The sequence below is a fragment of the Rhinopithecus bieti genome, unplaced genomic scaffold (genome assembly GCF_001698545.2).
Source record: "Rhinopithecus bieti isolate Rb0 unplaced genomic scaffold, ASM169854v2 scaffold_15850, whole genome shotgun sequence".
NCBI classification, from domain to species: Eukaryota; Metazoa; Chordata; class Mammalia; order Primates; family Cercopithecidae; genus Rhinopithecus; species Rhinopithecus bieti.
In genome coordinates, this window is record NW_016809273.1 from 4,279,920 (window position 1) to 4,291,661 (window position 11,742).

At 34.6% G+C, this 11,742-nt stretch overlaps 1 protein-coding gene across 3 annotated transcripts in view; it reads right to left on the reverse strand.

Annotated features, from left to right (window-relative positions):
• The window catches only part of GABRA1 (gamma-aminobutyric acid type A receptor subunit alpha1), a 63,445-nt gene extending 62,117 nt beyond the window's left edge, over window positions 1-1,328 (reverse strand). The window contains exons 1-2 of one of the 3 annotated variants that reach the window (XM_017889040.1): window positions 1,115-1,328; window positions 100-333 (exon numbers count right to left, since the gene is read on the reverse strand). The gene's annotated coding sequence lies outside the window, so the exon portion shown is untranslated. Of the gene's footprint in view, window positions 1-99; window positions 591-1,059 lie in introns of those variants that run through there. The other 2 variants (XM_017889041.1, XM_017889039.1) reach the window with 2 other exon arrangements.
• Window positions 1,329-11,742: the final 10,414 nt, after the last annotated feature.

Sequence of the window (11,742 nt, forward strand, 5' to 3'; positions counted from 1 at the left end):
CCCGCCCCCCCTCCCCGACTATAACATTCCTGTCTCTCCAGCTAGGAAAAGCCACGTTCAAAGCTCTGTCTGTGTATCGTGGTCCAAAGTCGCACTTACCTAGGGCCCCTTCTGGACACAGGATCTCTTAAGACCGGGGAAAAAAGTCTGGGAGAGAGAATCGTGGAGAGACTGGAATCAGCGCGAGTCTGCGAGTCCGAGTCCGGGCGCGCCGGAGCAGAGGGGCGTCCTCGCTCTGCCTCTCACTCACTCGGTCTGAGCCATCATGGACTCTGCGTGCTCCTTTGCTGAAGATTTCACACCCAGATTTGCTTCCCAATATCCAATCTGCAGCTATACAACAAAAGATTTCTCTTTACCAAGACAGTAGTAATACGTCCCAGGGCAAACCGGATGTGAAATAGGCGGTGACTTCATGCCAGAGAGATTTTATTTTAGAAAGGAAGGTGGTACCAGCCTCTGGATCTGGAGACCAATCCGCCCATTTTTTATATGCAGCACAATTTAACTTGCACCACTCTGGCCCTAATCCCCTTCTCTCTAGCTGCAGGCTCAAATCCTTCTACAGTCTGCTGCAAGCTTCTCTTTTTGGGGGGAGCGGCAATGGGGGAGGGAAGGGTAGAAAGGGTGAGAGACATACGGACTGCACTTAGAGTCTTTTCACACTTGCAATTTATGAACACCCGATTTTAAGGTGAGCCCATTAAAAATACAACTCTTCAGTGCAACTATTCTACCTTTGATCAAATATTAAACCACTGCCTGCATATGAATGAACGCAAGCTCTGAAACAGGGAGATGCAGGGTTACACATGTGGAGAGAGCACTCGTCTCGCCTCTCTCCCTCACACACACACACTCCCACACATATGTCTAAGTCCCCGTGTCTTGCAGAGTCACGAATGGTGACGGTTGGTAGGAAAGAGTTCTGGCAGGTAGGAAATTGGCTACTGGGTTTAGAGAGTCTTTCGCACTTTCTCGGGTTGGGAGCGCTTTCCACCCCACGTTCTTCTGTAGCTTAGAGGACAGCAAGAACACCCTCCGCAACCGGGTTTTTACCTTTTTAAGCAACTGTTTGTCTGTGTTATCATGGAGAAAACGCAGGCGCTGTTACCTCTGAATTGTGCTGGGTTCCTGGACGAAGAATATTTAACTAATAAATCATCCTGATCATTTGTAGGCTTGAGAGTCATATCTCCATTTCCGGAATAATTCCTTTGCCTCGAGCTCCATCATTCTCGGATTAGGAAAATGGGAGAAGGAGAGGGGGAATTTTTAGAAGTCAGGACGAAATCCTCGTCTACTTTTCCCCCCGTCTCCGGTCTCTTCTATTACCCTCCCTGGTAGCTCTCCACCCACAAATAATTATACACTAGGAAAGGGGGGTGTGTTTCAACATCGGTCTAACTAAATTTCCAAGGAATCAGGGATGACTGTGTTTTCCTCCTCAGATTTTGTGAATGGCTGTTTGTAGCAGAGAGGGGATGGGTGCTGCCTTCTCGGGAGCGCTTAGTAAAACCTATATCACCGGGAGCTGTCCCTTCAGCACTAGCGTCCAGTTAGGTCAGGAGGTGCTGAAAAGGTGACGTGCCCCACGCAATGTTTCTGGTGGATAAGGTCTGAGCTTTGGTAAGCTCACTGGTCATTTTCTCCTAGTGAGCTCCTAGCAGAGAAGACGTTTCAGATGGGGTGGAGCCTGAGCAAGTGAAGAAAAAACCTGAGTAGCCAGTCCATAACCACTTTGGGGTTTATGATTCTACAAGTGCTTCTTGACCTTGTGCAGGAATACAATCAGCTTAATGATTAAAACTTAAATAAGGTGATTGCAGTAATAAGGACTATAAAATTGAAGACCACATTAGGGGTTGGGCTTGGTTACCTTCTGAGTTTTGTGGTCGAGTGTCAACTGGGAAATGATTTTAGAAGTAAATTTTGGAAGAGAGATTTGAAGATTATGTTAAGATACCCCTGTTTCTGGGCAGTAGTTAATTACCTGCTATGTTCAGATATAATAAATGCCAATGTATGCTTAAAGATATTCACTGAAGAAGCATCACGGCTTCCCTATGTGTCATTAACCAATTTTTATTGACTTATCCATTGATTACTTAATTGAGTAGTTTTGAGAATAAAACTGAATTTAATGAGATTTATAATTAATAATGAAATCCGAAGTTAACAATTAGAAAACATTATTCTTTCACATCATCTACGATGCAATTCCACAATTTTGTCTTGTTTTAATGAAAATAAACAGTTATAAAATCTGAGTTTTAGTGTTCTCCTGGCTAAACTGTTGCAGGTCCTTTTATGATCTTCTACCAAACAAAAATAATTTTGTATCCTTTATCTAATGGAATACAACCAAATCACTCTACTGATTTTGGTTTTGCAAACAAAGTCACTCAAGCCTCATCATGTGAACAATAGTCTCAGAGCAATGCCAATTACATTCTGCTTCAGATTAAAAATTTTTATGTGACTATGAAACAGGATACAATTGCACAGCATTTTCGTATATTTAAAGAAATAAATATTAAATAATTTGGGGGCTATAGTATGTATATGGAAATGGAAATACCTATACTATGACTCTCTCTTTAAAATACAATACTCACAAGATAGATTTTACTGGATGATTCTCTATGAATATCAGCTTGTAATATACATATGCACATATGTATACATACACATACATGTAATTTGCTTTGAGACATCTATATTTTTCATAAATTGTGAGTGTGTAAAATTATTGATATTTTAGTGCTCCAAAACATCAATTGATACTCTAATTATGGGTGTGTTTATTGTGTTCAATCTAAGATGTCTTTAATATATGCACATACTACCATAAAATATAATAAATTAATGACAAGAAAATACTTACTTTATATTGTGTTTTTATATTAAATATTTTATATAATTTTTGATATTCTTGTGTTTTGTTTTAGCCAGAATGAACCACTTCAAACTATGTGTGCATATAATGATGTCAGTTTTTTTAAATGATAATAACCACAGTGCTTAATATTCTTAGAGTGTTTGTTTGGTGTCAAGTAATGTGCAAAGTAATTTTCATAATAATTCAGTTTGATTCTCAAAATGAGTCTCTATGAGAGATGGTCTTAATATTTCTGTTATACAAATCATTCAGTAAATTGTAGACTAGAGAGATCAAAAGACTTGCTTAAGGTCACACAGCTAGTGAGTACCCACACTAAAATGCAAAAGCAAATGCTCTGACTTCAAAGCCCATTCTCTTAACCACACTTCTACATTACTCTGTTTCCTCACTGTGAGACTGAGCTCATAGTAAAATCTTTTTCATTCATTTTATATCCATGCTTGACCATCTTTATATCAGTCACATGAAAATCACCTCTGAATATTTATTATTATTTATTCATGGCAAGAGTTTTATTTTGATGATCCAGTACATCCTACTGGAACATAGAATCAGGCTTACTTTAGTATTTCAGAGATTTAAACTACTTTTCTTTTGTCTCATGAGGCCAATGGCCAAGACCCTCCTAACAGTTACAAAGTCTTGGCAGAAAGAATTTGAGGTCAAATCTAGAACCAGGGATGCTAGGGATTCCTAATAACTCTATCTCCAGTGCTGCAGTCTGGTACATTTTGCTTTTCCTGTCAATTTTAAATGGCAGGAAGCCCTGACCTAATTGATGAAGTGGTGCTGATTCTATTCAACAGAGAAATGTTTTTACCTTCTTTAACTAAATGTGAACCAAATGAGAAAAAAATAGCAAGAGTGTTCTCATTTATTCAGTGTATCTTTTATCATTTACAAAACAATGTAGAGTGAAGGCAAATAAATAAGTAAAAATAATAAAATATCAAATAAACTTTAGATGAAACTCAGATCAATTGATCTTTTAAAATGTATTTGAATGGCTCAGATATATACACGGAAAGTGTGTTTTAACATTATACATTACATATATGAATATTTATATGGAATATTCCATTATACTCATTTAAGTAGTCCCACTTTTCTAATTCCTCTGTATATAATACAGACCACCATGTTTAATTGACTATACTAGCATATCCAGAGGGATGTCTCTTCTTTTGTAAATGATATTGAAATAATAGCTCAGTAGGAGTAAAAGAAAATAAATGTGGTTTAAGTAATACTTTTTTGTGTGTGTGCATTAATCTAGACATCTTTGTCATCTAGGTGATTTAGACAAATTATTTTTCCCAGGCTGGAAGTCTCATTTGGTATTTCAGCATACTGAGAAACATGGTGAATATAGCAAAAACAACATTTATTTATATTTGAGTCATAAGTGTTTGGCAGTCCAGTGAAACTTAGAGATTATTTGCCCCAACCACTTTGAGAGATCACAAAGCTTATGTAATTTTTCACCTGATCTTTACAGAAATAGAACCCAGGTTAGCATGGCACAGTAAATGATTATGCATGAACATACACCTGAAGTCACAGATGTTTCAGAACTGTAAGGCCATGGGCACATTGCTGAATTTTTCAAATGAAGTAATGATATCTTATAAGCTGGTGGTGGCATTACATGGGAAAACAAATGTGAATCAGATAGCCCTCTTGTGTGACACTTAATAGACATCTAATGAATGCCAATTTTCCTCTCTCTTTTTTTCTCGCCATAAAATTATTATTTGCTCTGCATTTTAGTGCATTATCTACATCATGTTTAAATAACTAATAATACTGATAATATTGTCAGCATTTTTCATACCATTGAAACAAAATTATCACTTAGACAGGTAGTGGGAAAACTAGTTCCTGTGCCAACTTAATCCTAGGCCCATGTTTTATTTTAAGGTGTTGAGTGGGGAAAATTTTCACTACGTGGTCCTTGGGCATAGAGTATTTCACATACACGTTAAACCAGGAACATTTGAAGAGAATATAATACAGGACATAGCCAACCACAGCAAATGTTCAAAGCACAGCTAGTACAGTCAACCACAGGCTCCCCAAAAGATACATTTACATTATTTTTCCATAAGATGCAACAAATACTCATCAGGAATAAAAATATGTTATGTGAGAATCAGAGTCTATTTAACAGTTATGTAAGTAGGGCACTATCCAATTTTCCTCTTTTGGCAGTTTTCAGTTTATCAGCAACTCAAATGTAACCCAGATTCACCCATTTTCTTTCAAAGACTTTTCTTTTCACAGATGTCTAACCCATCAACCCAAGAAGGTAAATGCAGATTTATTCAGAGTTAGGAAAAATGATAATAAGCTGATGATTAGAAACACTTATTTATTTTAAAAGTTCAAATAACATATAAATTTTTTTTTAATCCTTGAAGAAGAATTTTTTGACTCTCCAAATAAAATTGGTAACATGATGACTAATGTAAGTGAGGAAGGATGTAAGAAAATACATATAATTTATTAAAATGCTATCACAACTCTCTAGATTAAATACTTTAAAATACTGTATCCCATATAACTTGATTGAGGAAACATGTAATTTAAAAAGATACGTAGCTAAAGTCAGGCATTCAGGATGTTTATGTGTTTTCTTTGGTAAAAGTAAAGGCATAAATATATGTACATACATAGTCTATGTGTAAACTCCTTTTAAGCCATAAGAATGTATGTTTACTTATGTTTTTCTCTGTTAAAGTAAACAGAATGAATACATATTCAATCAGTAACAACGATTGTCTATTTGCAGAAAGAAACATAGATCTCAGTGAGAGAATCAACTTAGAGAGATTATATATCAAAAATAATGAAAACCATTAGGCATGTTTGTAGCTAGAAACTGCATTCAGCTTATTCACAACCTGCTGGCATGTTAGGATATGTCTAGTTTAAATATTTGAAGAGTTTAATGTGGTCTCATTATCCTACTGGACAGCTGCATTTACATATTTGTCTGAAATCATAAAACACAAAAAAATGACATCAACATTAAAGCAGCATTTAAAAAATCATTCATCATGCCCTGAATGGCCATAGGATTTGTGGAAAGGATATGAAACCGAAGGATTTACTAGAATAAAGATTACGAATTAAGACACTAATGCACCATCTGTTCAAGAGCTCCCAATTATTGATGTTTATAATAATTGTGTTTTGTGGAATGAAAACAAATTTGTGGATATAGATGCATTTTTACTATGGCTGTACATAAATATCTCCAGACATAACTAGTGCCCCTGTGTTAAATGTAGGCAATTGTTGTAATTGTATTTTTACTATAATTTACAACTACACAAAAGCATCTCTCTTAACCTAACCCATTTCCAATTTTGCTTATAATAACATTCACCAAGATTTCTCTGTAGAGAAAATTTCATAGCCTCTCCCTTATCTCTCTCTATGTATACATAGTGAGAGATATACATATGCAAATATGGATATAGATATCTATTTGTCTATGGCTGTATAAACACTCTACTAGTTATCAATATCTATATCTTTATATCAATATTGGTATCTATACTTCTAAATTGATACTGATATCTTTACCTCTCTCCTCTCTCTCTCTCTCTCTTTTGACCTAAATAAACCTTGACACACACACAGAGAGAGAGAGAGAGAGAGAGAGAGAGAGAGAGAGAGAGAGAGAAAGTGTCGCTTGGGTAAGGAGAAATCGAGAGTTTTAAAAACAAGTAACATTCACGTTTGAGTAATTATATATCAATGATAAGCTCATACAAATCTCAGAAATGTGGACTGAGTCCTATGATAACTTGGGATTTGGCCCAGAAAGCATGCTCTGGATGAATAAACAGATGTTCAAGACCAGCCTGACCAACATGGTGAAAACTCGTCTCTACTAAAAATACAAAAATTAGCCAGGCATGGTGGCACATGCTACCCAGCTACTCAGGAAACTGAAGCAGGAGAATCGCTTGAACCTGGGAGGTGGAGGCTGCAGTGAGCCAAGATCGCGTCACTTCACTCCAGCCTGAGTGACTGAGCAAGAAAGACTCTGTCTCAAAAAAAAGAAAAGAAAAAAAAATAAGGCCGAGTGCGGTGGCTCAAGCCTGTAATCCCAGCACTTTGGGAGGCCAAGACGGGAGGATCATGAGGGCAGGAGATCGATTGAGAGCATCCTGGCTAACACGGTGAAACCCCATTTCTACTAAAAAAAAAATACAAAAAAATTAGCTGGGTGTGGAAAGGGAAGGAAGGAAGGAAGGAAGGAAGGAAGGAAGGAAGGAAGGGAGGGAGGAAAAGAAAGAAAAAAGAAAAGAAAAGAAAAGAAAGAAAGAAAGAAGGAAAGAAAGAAAGAAAGAAAGAGAAAGAAAGAAAAGAAAGAGAGAGAGAGAAAGAAAGAAAGAAGCAAGCAACAGTTCTTGCTGGAAAATAAACAGTTGTTGCTGGAAAAGAAAGACAGAAGAAAGAAAAAAAAGAAAGAAAGAGAGAGAAAGAAAGAAAGAAAGAGAGAGAGAGGAAGGAAGGAAGGAAGGAAGGAAGGAAGGAAGGAAGGAAGGAAGGAAGGAAGGAAGGAAGGAAACAAAGTTTTAAAATTCAAATCAAATAAAATGGAATGCAAAACATATTGAATGAAAAACAATGAATAAGAAACTAAAGGAAACTAACCTATGTTTGCCATGTTTTACATGTTTATTAACAACTGGAGTAGTATTGCTGAAGCAAAAAAACAATTTACAAAACATCAGAAAGGAATACTGAAAAGAAGCCATGTAGCTTGGATTCAGCAAATTCTGAAATGAAAAGCAACTTTTACTAGACAAAGAAAGAATCAGGGAATGCTATCACAGAGGTTCATTTTTATACCATATTTTTTATTTTATTTATTTTTTAGAATATTCTAGCAGGCAAGTTCACTCTATTATGTATCAAGTGAATCACATCAATGTTCTTAAATTCAAATTAAACACAAAAATCAACTATGATTGCACTGAAAACAAAATTTCTACATAGACCAATTTGAGTGAAAAGTTTGTTTATACTTTTTCTAAACTATCAAAGTGAAATAAAACCAAAACTTAGAAACAGTGACCGAAAATTAAGAACTAGAATGATGTTATCCTTCATTATTACCTCTGTGAACTATGTTAAAATACTATAGTTACTTTTTGTATGACCTTGGGAGACTTGATACCTCTAGGAAAACTAGCTATTTCACAGATTGAACAGTCCTAAGTCAGTCTGACAGCCATATGTTTAAATTATGATTTCAGTGCCTGGAGAAATTTTGGTCAGGCTCCCAAACAAGTCAACTAATTCAGTAGACTTGCCCTGTGGCTTTGGAGGAACATGGTTGGGGAAGGTTAGTCAAGGTTCAGAAAGCCTTTGTCAAAGTCTTAAAGAGGGCTCAAATACAAGCCCTGTTTTCAGATAGAAGGGCATCTGCTTCCCACATATATGCTCATGGAAGGCCCCATTAATTCCAAAAACAAACAAACAAACATTACAAGATGGGGCCATTTCTTATGTTTCCTAAAATCAATGTGTAATTTGCTCTGAAAAGTATATAAAAACAAAAGAAAATTAAAAAAAAAAAAAAGATGAACTAATATCTCCCTTGATAAGAGCTTGTGAAGTACCAGGAAAACGTAGAGGGAAAAGAGAACATTTTACTACAAAATTTTTATAAACCTTACAGTAACTCCTCTACAACAACAATTCATGAGTACAAGTAGAGAATGTGGTTGTAAAATTTGAAATTGTAGCCACAAATTCTGTTCTCATTATTCCCTTTTGAAAGATAATTTTACTCTAAGGTTGCTCTTCTATTAAAGTATGTTAATGCAGACATAAAAATAAATATAGTTCTCAGAGTTCAGGATGTCAGATGTCAAGGAAAACTAAAATTTTACATAACAGTTTAATAAACATGACTCCTAGAAAATATAAGTAGTTATTTCTTAATCACAGTTCTATTTGAAGAAGCCTCAGTAACTGTCGTTTGTACTCATCATTGTTTTTATCTAGTTTCCAAATCTAAATCCAAATTTGAGATTTCTTCATTGAGCAGCACACTATATTAAAACAACATGCCTGTTCAGGTAAACTTTTTCCTGCCCATTTGAAGAATTCATACCTATACATGTGTACACTACCTTGGAATTTCCAAGATTTATTGTATATAAAATCTTTAAAAAGACACTGAATAATCTAATCAGATTATTTTTAGAAATAGTTAAATCAATCCAGAAGTTCTCTGAAGGAGTTAATGTGAGCAAAACCATCAAATCAAGGCATAGAGATTTTACCAGATATAAAAATATACATGAAGCTATAGTAAATAAAACTCAATAATTCTGGCACAGAAAGACTTGTACAGCTATAATTACAATGAACAACCCAGGAAAAGACCCATACATAATCAAGAAATTGTATATGAAAAGGCAGTTTTCCAAAGCAGTATAATTTTTTATTTAATACATGGAACAGGATTATAGACATTATAATAAAATAAAACAAAAATACAAGTAAACAAACACATTAAAATTAAATTCACACCCCCAACTAGAAATAAAAATGATTTACTGGTGAAAGAAGGAACCTACAAATATCCTATGCATTAATGAAATCAATTAAAAAAAATCAACCAATGCACATAAAAATGAGAACACGGGACAAAATAATAGGCCAACAAGGAAATTTCACCAGTGGCCAATAAACATGAGAGGAGATACTCAATTGCAATTGTGATCATAGAAACGCAAACTAAAACAACTTGATGTCACAGTTATCAGGCTAATGAAAACTTTTTAAAAAATGATACTATTCAGTATTTATTTGAGTTGTTGGTAGTAAAAATGGCAATCTGTTAGTGGCTATCAAATTATCAATATATTGTATGTAATTTTAAATCAGTATCCTAGTTCTAGAAATCCATTCTACAGATATTTGAATGCAAGTGTGGTAGGGTATAAGTATATGAAAGTTTAGTGTAGGATTAATGTGAATGCCTTTAAAATTAGAGACATAATAAATGTCTGAGAATAGAAAAATAGTTGAATAAATTTTGGTATGTTCACATCATGAAATTACATGAACATTTAAATAATGAGGTATATATCTTTATCCATTGACACAAAAAGATATTATCATTGTATAGCTGATTCAATGAGCAAAGATCTAAATAGTATTATTCCTATTTTACGAAATACATATAATATACAAGATAAAGTATAGGTCTAATATGGATATGCAATGATATGCATTTCATATACATAAAACTATTGACAGGAATTATCTCTTTTTATTTTATGCTTTACATATGGTATGTTTTTTTGTGAGTATATATATACATATATATATATATGTATATATATATAGTAAAATTTTCAGGAAATAATAACAAAAGAAAAGAAAATAATCACATTTAGATTCCTAGATTAGAAGACATAAATCAATGCCACCTAGAGTTCGCTTAAAATTCCAAAGTCTGAATTCTAGGTTTACAAAGAGAGGTTTGTTATAATTATCACACAAGAAGAGCTGGGTTCTCAAAATTATTGTGATTTCATTCACTTCTACAAGTTGAGAAGGAAGTGGAAGCATAGTGCTAGAAACTCATACTCACTTTCTTTGTCTTCCTAATTATATAGTCACCCAAGAGTAACACTTCTCTTCAGAAATAAGATAGTTCAGAGTCTTAGACATTTTTCCAAATAACATGCTTAGAGGTCTACTGCCAATTCAACAACAAATGATTGGAGATAGAAACTGTCAGTCAACTAAAGAGATATGTTTGAGTAAGAAAAAGTGTCTAATGCACATCATAAATACCAATTCACTTTTGCAATGTTACCTGTATGGAGACTTACTCCTCCTCCTCCTCCTTCTTCTTCTTCTTTCATCTTCATCTTTGTCTTCTCCTGCTTCTGTTTCTTTTCTTGTTGATGTTTCAGGGAGAAATCGTTTTGTGTTTCTACATACCATACAGAACATATGTTTGAGTACGTTAGTAGCATATTTATGGAAACCAGAGTACTTTTTCTACTTCTCTGTCTCTACATTTTGGAACTCTTCACTAGTTGTGTAATTCTCATAGCCTCATTGTTAAGTGAACCCCTCTTATCACCTGTGTCGAAGGATGTTTACATTTGGCTCTATAGTTTTGTACAACAGTTATGTAAGTAAACAGCTCCAAAATTCCATCAAGGATGCTCTTTCTCTCATTTGCAAATATTTTGTCTCACATAGCCTCAGCAAGGAGAATAACTTTTAAACTGGAGAATAAATTTAAATGTTTCAAGTTCCTTTGTTCTCACCCTTACATAATGTACCACATCCATTCAGTGTTTCTGGAGACATAAATGGTTAACTTCATGGTCAAGAAAAAAGAATCTCTTCTTTATATCATTCTAAAAAGAAATACAACAAATTTTCTGTATATGAATATACATTTTGGACATCCATTAATATATTCTATGAGTTGAGAGCACAGGTTTCTGTCTAATGAACAAATAAGCAAGTTAAGTCATCAATAATGTTTTTTCAAGATTTTATTGAAATGCTTCTAAGTTTAGAACTTTGATCATTTCATTTTCCTGTTGAATCCCAGTGGATAAAGTTAGCATATCTTGTTTCTCACTCAGCTTAAATATGCTTGCCTTTCAGAAGAGTAGGTAGTGAAGATTAACTTGATAGCCCTGTAGTATGGTACAGTAAAGTGGACACTTTTTCTACATCTCTTGAGATCAAATGAGGGCAGAGGATGGAGATAGGGGCTAAATTTCCAGGCTTGGGTGGGCAGAAAGATGGCAGAGAGATTTTCATTCAACACA